This window comes from Delphinapterus leucas, chromosome 14 (genome assembly GCF_059928025.1).
Source record: "Delphinapterus leucas isolate spDelLeu-1000000601 "Yukka" chromosome 14, BTC_Dleu_Yukka2, whole genome shotgun sequence".
Taxonomy (NCBI): Eukaryota; Metazoa; Chordata; class Mammalia; order Artiodactyla; family Monodontidae; genus Delphinapterus; species Delphinapterus leucas.
In genome coordinates, this window is record NC_143142.1 from 79,484,454 (window position 1) to 79,498,776 (window position 14,323).

At 33.6% G+C, this 14,323-nt stretch overlaps 1 protein-coding gene across 1 annotated transcript in view; it reads right to left on the minus strand.

Annotated features, from left to right (window-relative positions):
• The window catches only part of CDH19 (cadherin 19), a 60,658-nt gene that overhangs the window by 12,974 nt on the left and 33,361 nt on the right, over nucleotides 1–14,323 (minus strand). The window lies entirely within an intron of this gene.

Genomic DNA, 14,323 nt, shown 5'->3' on the forward strand with positions numbered 1-14,323 from the left:
TCAAATAATGAGATTGTGATTAATTCTGGAAATTAAAGTAAATTGACTATAGAAGTTATTGTTTTGAATTTTCTAGAATGAAAGTGCTTTTAACAATGTGTCAAACAAAAATATCCTTAGTTACAAGATGACAGACCCATAATTTATAATGTTACACTTCAAAGGGTATCTCCCCACATGCATAAAGAACCTTGTGAAACTAATGCAATTTGTACATTATTTCTCTACATTGATTTATCTTTTCCCTCATAACACATTCTTAATTAAATCATAATCATGTAGTGTTAATTAAATAATCTAATAAAAGAAAACATTTTTATTCAATTCATGCCTACAATAATAAATGTTCATCGTATGAGGATAATTATTTTATTCTGGGTTATTATAAGATTTTGTATAGCCAGGGCAAAGAGCAAGGACCTGGAAGTCTGATACTCTGAATTCTGCCTTTACCACTTAATTTTCTAAGCTTAAAAACTGGAGATACTTTTTTTTTTTTAACTTTTTAATTTTTTTGGCCGCATCACACGTCTTGCTTGTGGGATCTTAGATCCCTAACTAGGGATCAAGCCTGTGCCCCCTCCACTGGAAGCACGAATTCTTAACCACTGGACCGCCAGACGATTCACTTTGCTGTACACCTGAAACTAACACAACATTGTAAATCAACTATGCTCCAATAACATTTTTTTTTAAATGGAGATACTAATACTTAACTTTTAGGATTCATTTTTAGGATTCAACGTCTTAGCTTGTCAAAGTGCTTGTCATATAAGCAGTACACATTTTTACGTGTTTTTTTCGGGAAAACATTGTCTTGTTGGGATTTGCATAGGATGGTGTCCTGAATACTGTGAGTAATCCTGTTATGTATATATTTGCTCAATTAAGATGGATAGCAAATTGTAAAAAAAAATCACGTTTATCTTGTTGGCATGTGCAGCCTTGATGTTTAGACAAGGAATAATTTATCTTACTACCTGACTTTCTGTTTTAGACACATGCCTCTGACTAAATGTTGAAAATGTTTTCCCTTCCTGTATGAAGGCTCAAGAACACTAGAGAGATTTTGACTTTGTATATATTTTTAAATACTTTAAAAACCAAACTACCAGGGTGAGCTGTGACAAAGCGAGAGAGAGGCATGGACATATATACACTACCAAACGTAAGGTAGATAGCTAGTGGGAAGCAGCCGCATAGCACAAGGAGATCAGCTCGGTGCTTTGTGACCGCCTGGAGGGGTGGGATAGGGAGGGTGGGAGGGAGGGAGACCCAAGAGGGAAGAGATATGGGAACATATGTATATGTATAACTGATTCACTTTCTTATAAAGCAGAAACTAACACACCATTGTAAAGCAATTATACCCCAATAAAGATGTTAAAAACCAAACTACCCTATACATATGTATAGGTAAATGGAATATGTACAGGTTTCTCCTGCCTTTTTCAGTGAACATACCTCCACTTATAAATTGCTTTGTAAACTGGGTTTCCATATGTTTTATTGGGTTCCACCACTTTACAAAAATAGGAACCCACTGACATAATAGAATCAGTCACATAGTGGGTATCATTAATTCTACTGAATCAACCTCGAACACGTATATTTTTCTTGAAAACGCAAATCTCTAAAAAGGGGTCAACATTAATATACCTTCAAGTCTTTTTTTTTTTTTTTTTTTTTTTTTTGCGGTACACGAGCCTCTCACTGCTGTGGCCTCTCCTCCCGTTGTGGAGCACAGGCTCTGGACGCACAGGCTTAGCAGCCATGGCTCACGGGCCCAGCCACTCCGTGGCATGTGGGATCTTCCCGGACCGGGGCATGAACCCATGTCCCCTGCATCGGCAGGCGGACTCTCAACCACTGCGCCATCAGGGAAGCCCTACCTTCAAGTCTTGAGTGAGGATATTGATTTTTTATTTTAATATAACAATGGAAAGTTTTTCATTTTAATTTTCAAATAAATTTCTAAGAAAAATCCCTATTTGTTGCATTGGATAGATTTCTAAACTATATACTTATATCTACTTACCTGGAGCCTATCTCTGGCCTTATACATTTATGAGAGAAGCAAAGAAATCAAAATGTAAAGCTCATACAAAGAACAGCTGTGTTTGACAAATTCTGAAACTGTAGCTTTTTCATTTCTCTTTGCTCTCTGGGCAGAATTTTGTCCAATTTCCCTCTGACACAGTACATGTGATTTCCTGTCTATACTACTTTGAAGTCTACAATGGAAATATATTTTGTAAGCATAGAGAACCTAACAATAACCACCTTTTACTGAGAACTTACCTATTGGCCGGGGTTTGTTCTATATATTACCATAGCTGATCTTTGCAACAATCTTGTGGGATAAAACTTATCATCGTCCCAACTTCATATTTTCTTATATTAAGCTTCAAGTCAGTTATATATCTTAGGTAGGTAAAATTGCAGGGTCAGAATTTGAATGTAAGCTGATGCAACAGCTGGTGTGAAATATGAGTAGTATATGTGCCCCCCAGAGCTTTTTTTCAACTTTATTTAGATATAATTGACAAATAAAATTGTAAGATAAAGATAATCAAGGAAGACATATAATCATTTTCCTTCTATTAATTACCTTTCATTATGGCTTTTTTTTTTTAAAGAGGCACCCATGGACCAGCTTACTAGAATGTCATTCCCAGATTAAATAGCCTGATTTTAAATCAGTCCAATACTGATTTCTCCACAAACTATAGGTATGGCCTTTGTTAAACATGCAATTTTTTGAAAGCTAGTCAATAAGCAAGTGTTATATACTGTGATTTGGAGCAAACAACTCAATTGAGTCTGTTTCCTTACCTCTAATAGCAGATATCAGTGAAACCTACTTCCAAGGTTAGTTGAGGAACACATTTTTGAATTATTATGAACTATAAATTGAATTATAAACTATAAATCAATACACAGGTACTGAGTATCAATTGATGTAAATTATTAATTCCTTGAAATGTGCTTAATAAATAATTTCTCTCAATGCAAGCTATATTAATTAACCAAAAAGTAGGAATTGCAGTAAATGAATATGTGGAAGGATTTTTAAAATCTTATCAAAATTGCTTATCTAGTTAAGACTGTCACTTCTTATAGTACTTCCAAATCAGATTCCAAATCAGATCTGTTTGACAAAATAAATCTATAGAATTCAAAAAGGTTGTTGAACACCTGTTCAAAAGGTCAAAGTGCTAATTAATAACATAATAGAGCGACAAGATAATTGAGTCTGTAGTCTGTTTTCTTTCTTTGTTTAGAATGTTTTTAGGGGAAAAATGTTGAGATGCTCATGATATTCTAATATTTTGGTCCTAGGCAGGGGCAGAGCTACTCTGTTTTAAAAAAATAAGTTTTCACAAAATTTTACTAGATGTATATAAAAGCCGTAGATATTGCAATGTTTTGCCATTAACTTGTAGAAATCTACCCATATTCTGTTACAAATTATACATTATCAGATTTTTATCTCAACATATTTATTTTTTATTTTCCTTTGACAAATTAAATTTTAATCAGTCTTTATAAGTTCACATAACATCATCATATATAAATTTAAAATTAAATTATGAAAATATCTAATTAATATCCCAAATGTATCCATTTAACAAATATTTCATTGACACTTGGAACATGCCACGTCATCTCAGGTCTGGGTGTCCCATGGTGGCTGGGGTCAAGAGTGTCTCTCTCGCCACTGTTTACATTCTAGTGGAATAGAGGTAGAAGCAGGACTGCAGACTTAGAGTGTTGAGTAAGGACCTAATACCTAAAGTACAGAATAAAAGCGTATAATAAAACACCTAAAGTACATAATACTTAAACTTTTGGTGTCAGAGGACCTGGCATCTAAACTGAAATTAGATTTTACTTCAGAGTTGATTGGTGGCCACACAAACATTTATTTAAGGAGGGCATTTTACAGAGTTTGGACTTCACACCAATGGCCACTCACAAGTTTTAAACTGGGAAAGACAAAAGTATTTTTATTTAGAATCCCAAATTATTGGGGGAAGTTTTGCATTTTAAAAGGCTCATTCTATGGGCATCCTTAGTGTGGGTATGAAAATAGAAGACCTAGTTAGCAAGCTTGGGAGCAACCGGTTGGTAAACAAAACTCCTGGATGTGCTATACAAAAAGACAGCAACAATCAGTGATAGGATGTAAGTTATTTTAAATGGGAAAGTACATATAAATTACTGAAGTGTTTGCATAAACTGAAGATGGTACAACATGCTTCCAGATGGAGATACAGTTTCCCAGGTCCCCAATTTTCTCTAAGGGTAGGTCGATGTCACCAAAGTAAGGTCTTTTTATCATTTCTAAGAAGGCACACAATATATTCTTCTGACCATTGCCGCAAAACTTAAAACTGACTGTCATAGAAACGGTTTACGTGCCTACAGGCTTACCTAACGATAACTAATGAACAACCGTAGTATATCTCTGCATGTCGGCTGTGAGATCGGGTAATTCAACATTTGATTTTACAGGAATGTCCCTCAGCAGAACTAAGGTTCACTGCGCAAGTGTTGCTGGCCCTTGAGAGCTTAGTAAGAGTGGGGATAGGGTACGATGACAGATTACAGAAAAATTTAGGAGATGGAATCAACTGAACTTAATGATTGATTGGATATAAAGAATAAAAGCCTAGAAAGAATTAACGATAATATCCATTTGTCTTTCTTGCACGACTTGGTGAACTGTAGTCATTTTGCTGGGGACACTAAAAAAAAGGCGGGCTTGGGAACAAATCTGGTGTGACCATAGGACACCCGAGTAAGTATTTTATCTAATTAGTTGGACCTATAGCTTAAAATACAAGAGAAAGAACTGGCATAAAGATCTAGAAGTCACTTGAATATGAACTGTATTTAAGACATATTTGTGGAGGATAGCAGGAAGAGAGTCTGAAAAAAATGAAAAGTATAGGACACAAGAGAGAAAGGAAGATGAAGAGAAACCAGGGATCACACTGTGGGATCACAGAAATTTAGTCAAAAGAATACTTTTACATGGAGACAATGTCAATGTCTTTACATTAGACAGTGTATTGGTATGAAAGAATCTAAAAATCACTGCTATTACACTTTACTTCTGGAAAAGAGATTTGGTATAAGTCAAGATAATGGGAATCATTAATTTGAAAAATAACTATTTACACCAAACAGAAAAGACAAATTGCCCTAATGTCAGCTCATTTATTATATTCACATTTTGCAAACCAATGAAAAATTTTCTCCTTCCTCTCCTCCCCATTCTGGCCATTTACACACTAAGAAGAGAAATAAAACTTCTGTTTACCCACATAGGCCATTAAGGAAATGTCTGATTTCCTCCAGAATACAGTGCAGCTATTCTGCTATTTTGATCTTCTATAATGAATGTTATTATCTACCCAAAGCAGATAGATATAGGAGACCTTTTAACTTGTCATCTTGTCCAGCTGTTTGAGCCTGTGGGAAGTGGGATGGGAGTGATTTTCATAGTATGAGAAAACATATAAAAAATATCCCTTTTGATTTTTAATTCATTACATGTGAAAATCACAATATTCTGTATATATTGTGTCAAATAAACATTAAAATTAATTTCATCAGTTTCTCTTTGACATACTAAAAACTTTGTGATAAGAGCACTTGACATGAGATCGACCCTCTTAACACATTTTTAAGTATCGTTAACTATAGAGACAATGTCGCATGCAGATTTCTAGAGCTTATTCACCCAGCTTAATGGAAACCTTATGCCTGTTGGATAGCAACCTCTCCTCTTTTAAAAATATTTTTAAATGTGCCTTTAAGAAAATTTAAAATTCTGTCATATTTATTTGTCAGTATTTTACTAGATAATCTTATCTTCTCAAATAAATTTTCTTCTTTCCAGTAACTCTGTTTTGTATGTATTTTATATATTATTGTGTGGACCTAAGCTTCAGAACACTTTGCATTGATAGTGTGGAAAGCAGGAATTCCTTTCTCATTACTGTTTTAAATTATGCTACCATGTGTGTTTCAGTATTAAGTGAGATTTTGACTATTGATTTGAGTACATTATTTCATTCTTACTATTTATATTATGTGTGCATTTTGACTCATTTTATTTGTAATCCAAAATTTAAGTTTTGTCAAAGGACTTCTTAGCATCAAATGAAAAGTTTACACATATTTTTACATTATGTGTATATTATATCACTATATCTAAGGAAAATATTAATAGGTTTTAAAATATTGTTTTGTTATTCTCCTAAAAATACTGAATATGTTTTCTCTTATGGATTGGGCTTTTGGTGACATATTTAAGAACTCTTTGCCTAGCCATAGAAGAGAATTTCTTCTCCTCGCTTCTAAAAGTTTTGTTGCTTTAGGTTGACATTTAAATATATGATACATTTTGAAATAATCTTTGTATAAGGTGTGAGGTTAAGGTAGAGTTTTCCATTTCCTCCCTATGAATACCCATTTGCAACAGCAAAATTTGTTGAAAAGACTTGAGAATTTAAATGTATTTGTGTATCTTCTCCCCAATACTGCTCATATCATCCAGATTTCAAATTATTAGAACACACAAATATCATATTATAAAACAGGGATTTAATTTTTACTCCTGTTTATCTAATTATTCTTTCTTTTTCTTGATTTGCATTCTCAAAGGTATCATTTCATTGTCTTTCAAACAATAGTTTTGAAATAAAATAATTTGGTAAACAAATATTAACTTAAAGGAAGAAAAATGATAAATGCAATTTATTGAATTATTGCTCCAGAGATTTAAAAAAAGCTTAATGTTTCAAACCAATCAAAATAAATCAAGAATCTGACCAAAAAAATGCCAATAAAAAAAAAACCCAACATCAATAATATGTTTATATTGGTTTTTGTAACTTTCAATTTTTATTTTATAAGTAATGGTTTCCTTTAAGCATTGAATGAGAGACATTAACCTGCTTCCACCCTCATCTGCATACACAGTGACAGTGTTGTTTCTATGCACTATCCAGCGTACACAGACGACTCATAGCTCATCAGAATCTCTTTAGAAGGGTATGGGCCCCATGTTAAGAACTTGTAATGTATGACACTACTCTTAAATGTTTGCTGCTGTTAGTATTTACAAAATTACTTTAAATAAATTTCAATTCTACCAATTTTCTCATTTAATAGTATTTTTAAAGTATTTTATCTTTACTAACCCTTTTGTAGAGCAAAAGTTGTATCATTCTTTTTCTTATGAGAAGAATGGTATTCAGCATGGTTAGATTATCACTGAATTCAGTTAGTGTGGATGAGTTTAGTCAAGTTCTCTTGCTATTACGCCAGGCAATCTTTCTATTATTGCTGCTTAACTGTCGTTATTGATGTTTCATTCCCACAGGAGGGGAAACATATTTGAATTACATAACTGATTTTTAGACAATAAAAAATACCAATCAGTCCATACCATGCCCCAAATTAACACTAGAAAACAAACGTTCATTGCAATCCTCTCTAAAGGACCACTTTGTCTCTCAAAAACATGAAACAAAAGAAGACACAACAAATAAAAAACAAAGGACAACAGGTAGAGAATAAAGGGAAGAAAAATTATTTTGCTATCCTTTTCATTTTTTCTCAAATGCTAAGAGAAGCAAATCCATCAAACTTACACAAATACACCAAGTTATCATTGGAAAGCTGTGTACATGTATTGCTTAAGACTAAATTAAAAGTGTAGTAGAGGGCTTCCCTGGTGGCGCAGTGGTTGGGAGTCCGCCGGCCGGTGCGGGGAACGTGGGTTCCTGCCCCGGTCCGGGAGGATCTCACATGCCGCGGAGCGGCTGGGCCCGTGGGCCTCTGGGCCTGCGCGTCCGGAGCCCGGAGAGGCCGCAGCGGTGAGAGGCCCGCGTACCGAAAAAAAAAAAAAGTGTAGTAGACAATGCCACTCAAAAAAAAGAAAAAAAAACTACAGAAGCCTGAGTTAATAAATACTTTTTTTTTGAGTCTGTGGTCACTTTGATGCCAAGAACGATAATTAGCTAGAAAGAAAATGGCTTGTTGTTTAGTTTTCTGACGTTCTAGCACAGTTAAGCAATCTTCAGTATCTCAATAAATTCATCATTAACAAATTACCAATGTTTGTAAAACAATCAAATCCCGATTTGAAATAATCAAGAAAATATTGTATATATAATAGAACATGGTTTTAAGATATAGATATATTTGTTTATAAAATTTTTAATAATTTTAAAATGCGATACTTTTGCCCTTCCTACTTATTCATAGATCTGCACTATAAAAAGCGAACCAGCAAAGCTCATGGAAAATCTCATGAATTCTTATACACATAGTCACATTATAAGCTTTAAAAAACAAGTTTCACAATTCAAAGCATTTTTCCCTAATTGTTTTTGAACCCAAGTTTTAAAAATTTGATAATCTTGATGTCAAAATAAAGGTAAGGGAAAATGTTGCTTTTATAGGATGACATTGATTGTTCTGGAATCTAACTGTTTCAAATTGTGCTACTTCAAGACTCATTAGTCTGGTTGTTCTAATAATCTAGGAGCTAATTAGAAAGACTGCTTTTCTTTTATTGGTTTTAAGGTGATTTATTAGGTAATTGGTATTCCAAAACATCTTTTATTTTGTTTGTTTTTCCTAAATTAAGTAAAATTATCTATATGCTTAAATTATATTTTATACTCATTTTTATATACTCACTTGGTATTTCTATAGTCATAAGTAATTTACAAACATGTTTTCTATAAATCAATTCATTAAAAATGTTCACTTCCTATGAATATTAGCAGTAGATTCTATTATAAAAGACTATACAGTAAAATGTGGTTTTGATAAAAATGAAAAATAGATTAATTTATAGTAATACATATTATAGAAAATGATTTGGATAAACTTCAATAGGACCACTATATTCTAGGGAAAACATTCACATTGACAAATCATTAACATGTCATCTGTAATGGATACAAAGTACCTGTATATTTATTTATTGACAAATTTATTCATAGTATTTCCAAAAGACAGTTACTACATCAGTATCAAGGAACCAGCTTTTAATAAGATGATTTCTTATCAATCAGCATGCCCTCTTATATGTTAATAACAGAAGCACTTTTTCTTTCAGTTTTTGCAAATAATTATTTTCCCTCTATCTTTTGCCTTTATTTTAAATTAAAATTTATTGATATACCAAAAATGTATAGGATTTGTGAATATATTTACTTATAATGGAAAACATTTACTAAATTTGACACTGTTTTCAATCATTTTATTTTTTAAATAGAATTTGCTTCTTCATCCTTTGTCTTTTAAGTTTCTGAGAGTGTGTGATATGTAAAATTGATTTTTTATCTTTTGGGTATCATCACCTTATAATATTTTTCATATTAATTCTATTACATTTAAGAATAGAGAGTCTTGTACTAGTCCTAGGATTCAAGTCTCTATTAGACATTTAGATGAAGTATTATGGTCAAAAAGCCCATGTCATTTGCCATAGCTGTGTACGTATATATTGTACACACATTTATGGCAGAACTATCCTAACTAATGCTGAAATATAAGTGGGATTATCTTTTGCAATTTGAGAAAAAATTATTTACCTCTAAATATTTATAAATGTTCTAATTAAAGAGGACCTCTGAAAATTATCATACCTATCTTTCTCTAAAATATATTAATTGTATATAACTGAAGAAAATAAAGAAACTTGCAAAGAAATAACAAAATGAGATGGAGTTTTCCTTACAGTGGTCTTCAATATTATTAAAAATATGAGAGAGAGAGAAGAAGAGAGCTAAGATAGTAGGGTAAGAGAAAGAGAGAGCAGGGTTTTCCTTGGTTTACATGGACAGATATCCCAATTTTATTTACTGATATTGCATCTACATTTTCTATAATTCTCCACTAAAAATATCACAGAATCTTGGAAAAATAACTGATTTGAGATCTTGAACAGTAAATATAAAATGATCCTATGTATCAGTCTGGTTCCAATTGAGAGAGACAGTAATTAAAATGAAGGAAGTTTAATATAAAGAATTATTAAGCTATAATAGGGGAGTAACTATAAAGATGTAATGAGAACTCCAAAGGGCACTCTGGGGTTCAGTGAAATCATCTAAGGACAGACAAATGTGGAAGGGAGACAAACTTCAGATGTCCTTGGAGGAGGTGTGGTTGCGGCATCTTGCACGCAGGGCAAAGGAATTTACTGGGCTAGAACCAGTCTACATTCTCCAGGCAAACACGGATAGTCCTCCAGGGTACAAGTGGGCTGGCGGTTGGAAATGCAGAGGGAATTGGGAGACCACTGCAGGTGCAAGGCCTGGAGCACACAGTGACGACACTGGCAGGGCTGTAAGACCTCCCCTGGCCTGGGCTGGAGTCCTACGGTCGCCAAGCGAATGTACATTTGGGACTTTGGGAACTGTGCTTGTGGTTAGGCAAAGCAATACATATATTTCCACACATCCAGCTAGCTGGTCAACCGTTCAGCATGAGAAAGGGAAAAGCAAAAATGCTACACACATAGAACCAGGAAGAGGAGCCCTTTTCCTCCTGCAATGTGCATTCAGTGCCTTTTATTGACAAGACTCAACCTTGCACTCACAATAAAAGATGCTCTAATGGGCCAATCCATTATCATAGTTTCACAGTGCCAGTTCTTTTTAAGCAGGTACTGATGGATGAATGTGCAGCTAGGAAGCAATAAATTGGTAAGTGGCAGAGCCTAGAACATATTGCTGTACCAAAAACGATGAAAGCAATCAAAGACTAATAGGTCGTGTCTAAAGTACACAGAAACGGATACAAATTCTGAAGACATATTTTTCTTAACATTGCCCATTTATAAATCTGTGATGTAGATTGTTTACATTCTTTTCTTTTGTTTTTACTTGAGTGTATGTATGTGTACCCATGCAAACGCACATGTATTTATTATTATTATTTTTTTTTTGCGGTACGCGGGCCTCTCACCGTTGTGGCCTCTCCCGTTGCGGAGCACAGGCTCCGGACGCGCAGGCTCAGCGGCCATGGCTCACGGGCTCAGCCGCTCCGCGGCATGTGGGATCTTCCGGGACCGGGGCACGAACCCGTGTCCCCTGCATCGGCAGGCAGACTCTCAACCACTGCGCCACCAGGGAAGCCCACAGGTATTTATTTTTTAAACGCATGGCTCTGGGTTTTTTGAACATCAAAGAGGACTTCTCTTTGTGTGTGTGGTGTGGGGAAGGAGAGTGTGTGGGAGAAAAAAGAGTGAACTTCACTTTGGGATTCTTAGTATAAACAAATTCACACCAAGTCCATTGTCCTTGGCACAAAGTCTCTCCTCAGATTTTACTATTAAGAAGTTTTATGTTTCTTACTCCAATATTTTCTAAATTACATATTCTCTATATTTTATTCTTAGCAATTAACTTTGGGGAACCTCAGGCTGAGAGGTGTATTGCAAAAGGTTCCTCTTTCTCATTATATTCCCTTTCTCATCTGCAATCAAAAGGTGAGATTCTTTCCTCTCTGCTTTCACCACCCAAATTTCCTGTTTGCCATCTGGGGAAGTATATGCTGTTTCTTCATCTTCTCTTGGCTTAAGCCAGAATTTACACTATGTGACATGTATAGTTCTCATTTTATGTTTTGATGGTGTAGCCACTTCCTTATTTTATTGATTATTTATTCTTTATTTTTAATAAAAATAAATTCCCTCTGAAAAATTTTAAACAGAATGCTCTTAACAATATTTCACTTATCAGCACCATTTGGTTTTGTTGTCAAGATTATGATAAACAAGTAACTTTTACTACCCTTTGTAATATTTTTATGAAACTTATTTATATAGATATAAAACTTAAAATAATTATGGTTTCTGCATAAAAACCATTCAGTTACACAAGATATGCTTTATTATCTTTTAAAGCAAATATTTTCTGAGAGCTTAATCCATTAAGTTTTAACGTTCACACATTACTATCAAACATTTAGGAATGAGTAAGAAATTAACAGCACTTTTGAAAGTTTGTATTGGCACCCTGGGAGGTATGTATTAATATTTGGTGCTTTGTTTTAGTTGTACTTGAAGGAAGCTTACCCAGTAAATTTCAGACCAGAAATATGAGTGTAAGTTAGTCTGATTCCACATGTAACATCTAAGAAAACATGGGGGAAACCGTGACAATCCAGGAGCCATGATAGCCCTAACGCCCATATTATTTTTTCTTTTTCCATGTTATTAAAATAAGGTCATTGCCATGTGCTAGGAAGAAAGTATGTATGGTAACGTTGCACATATTGGCAGAACTCAAATCGTCCGTCCATTGAATTGATTTCAATTCATAAATCATAGTGTATGTAGCAGTGCCAGTGGGAATTTTGAATTCCCATTGAATTTGAATTTGAGTGGAAAACCATTACAGGTAGCCATGCTATGTACCATTCTTTCAGGTACATATAGACCTGGGAAAAACTCCTTGGTTTGATAGTGACATCTATGAGCCCTCTAAGAACTATTTGATGATTTCTGGCCTTCCTCCTTAAAGGAAACTGATTGTAATATAGGGCTGATCAATGTGACTTATTCTGAATTTGAGCAGTACACATTCCGGGAAGGAGGTGAGGATCAGCTGTACTGACCTTATTTTAATTTTTGTCCTTAAAATTGTAAATGTAATTACTTATGAGTACAGAAAGAGAAAAACCTCTTTCCTATTTCTCTTTGGATTGAGCAAGTAATCTAAGGATAGCTAGTCTTTATGATTAGAAGGGCATAGATAAAATGAGCATCATTCTTGGAGACAGATATAAATGATAATTCCTGCTTAACCACTTATAATCTATATGATGCTGAAAAAGTTACCTAAATTTTTGAAGCATAATATACACATCTGTAAAATTATAAAAATATAGAATTTCATAGATTTTCAATGTTGGTTTACATTTAAACTCTTAGCAAGTCACAAGAGAACTCTATGCCACTGCATCCAATGGACATTTTTCTTCCACAGCAGAGTTTAACTCTCAGTATAGTTTTAGAGTTCATTGCACCAAAAATCAGTATTTGTGTTACTTTTTGAGCAGTTATACTTATTTCTAAACATTGGTATTTCATTGTTTTTACTTCTTAGAAGTGTCCAAATAATAAAGAAATATCAATTTATCTTTAAATAAATAAATTAACCCTATCTTCAATTACTGAATGGTCACACTGGATACTTTTATAGATCTAGGATACATTATAAGAACTTAGTGATATGATTCTTTTTATGCCTATTTCATCATCCTACAAATTTCATCATTACTTATAAAGTTTTCCCAATGTGCTTTTTAAAACTTATATAAAACTTGTATGATGAATGGTCTAGAAGGTTGATGCAACAATAAAATAAATTTTCCCATTGCATCATTCTCTTCTTTGTAAATGTATTGCTCAAAGTATTGCATCATCTTTCAAAAAAGATATAAAAGCAATGATACACTAACTTTTTAGTCTGATATTGTTCTTCATTAAAAACAGTAGAAAATTCAAATTTAAAATTTTACATCCATAATGACAAAGAAACTAAAATTGCCAGAGGAAGATATTTCACAGTTCTTAGGTGAATTAGAAGATGAACACCAAAAGCAGAAGCCAGCACTATAGACTCAAGATGGTGAAACTGATCATGTGAGCAAAGCTTTAGACTGTGAGTCCTCAGATGAAGATAGAACACATGAATATTTTCAAAATCAAGAATCAATGAGTGAACGATATGATTCTAAGGATAAAGAGAAAATATAGTAATCATCCTTTTAGTCATTCAATAGGAAGGATTTCCTTACAGAATATTTTTAAATGAGAATCTGGGCTGTTCTGTTTTGCTAAAATTAAATGTGACAGTGTTTTTTCATCTATTATAAAATTTTTGCAGCAAAATCTATTTGATTTATCCTGAAAATTGGTGAAGACAGAATGTATCCAAATGTAACTGGAAGGAAAAGGATGCAACAGAATATTTCTTCTTAAGTAGATTGATTATGCTATTTGCTTTTTATAAATCTAAAGATTAAATGCTCTGCAATCATGGAACAAAGAAGATAGCCATTCTCCAGCAAAAATATGAGTTGTAAAAGATTTTTTAAAACTTCTCAAAGTATTATATATTGACAAATATGTATTTGCCATGTTTGCATTTTATTAACATTTGATCAGGAGGGCCATAACATTCCCCTCAGCTTGACTCAGTTTCAGACAAATTTCTTCCTGACTAGAGACTCCTGATGTACATTTTCTTAGAACAATTACACTAGAAAACTTCTAATC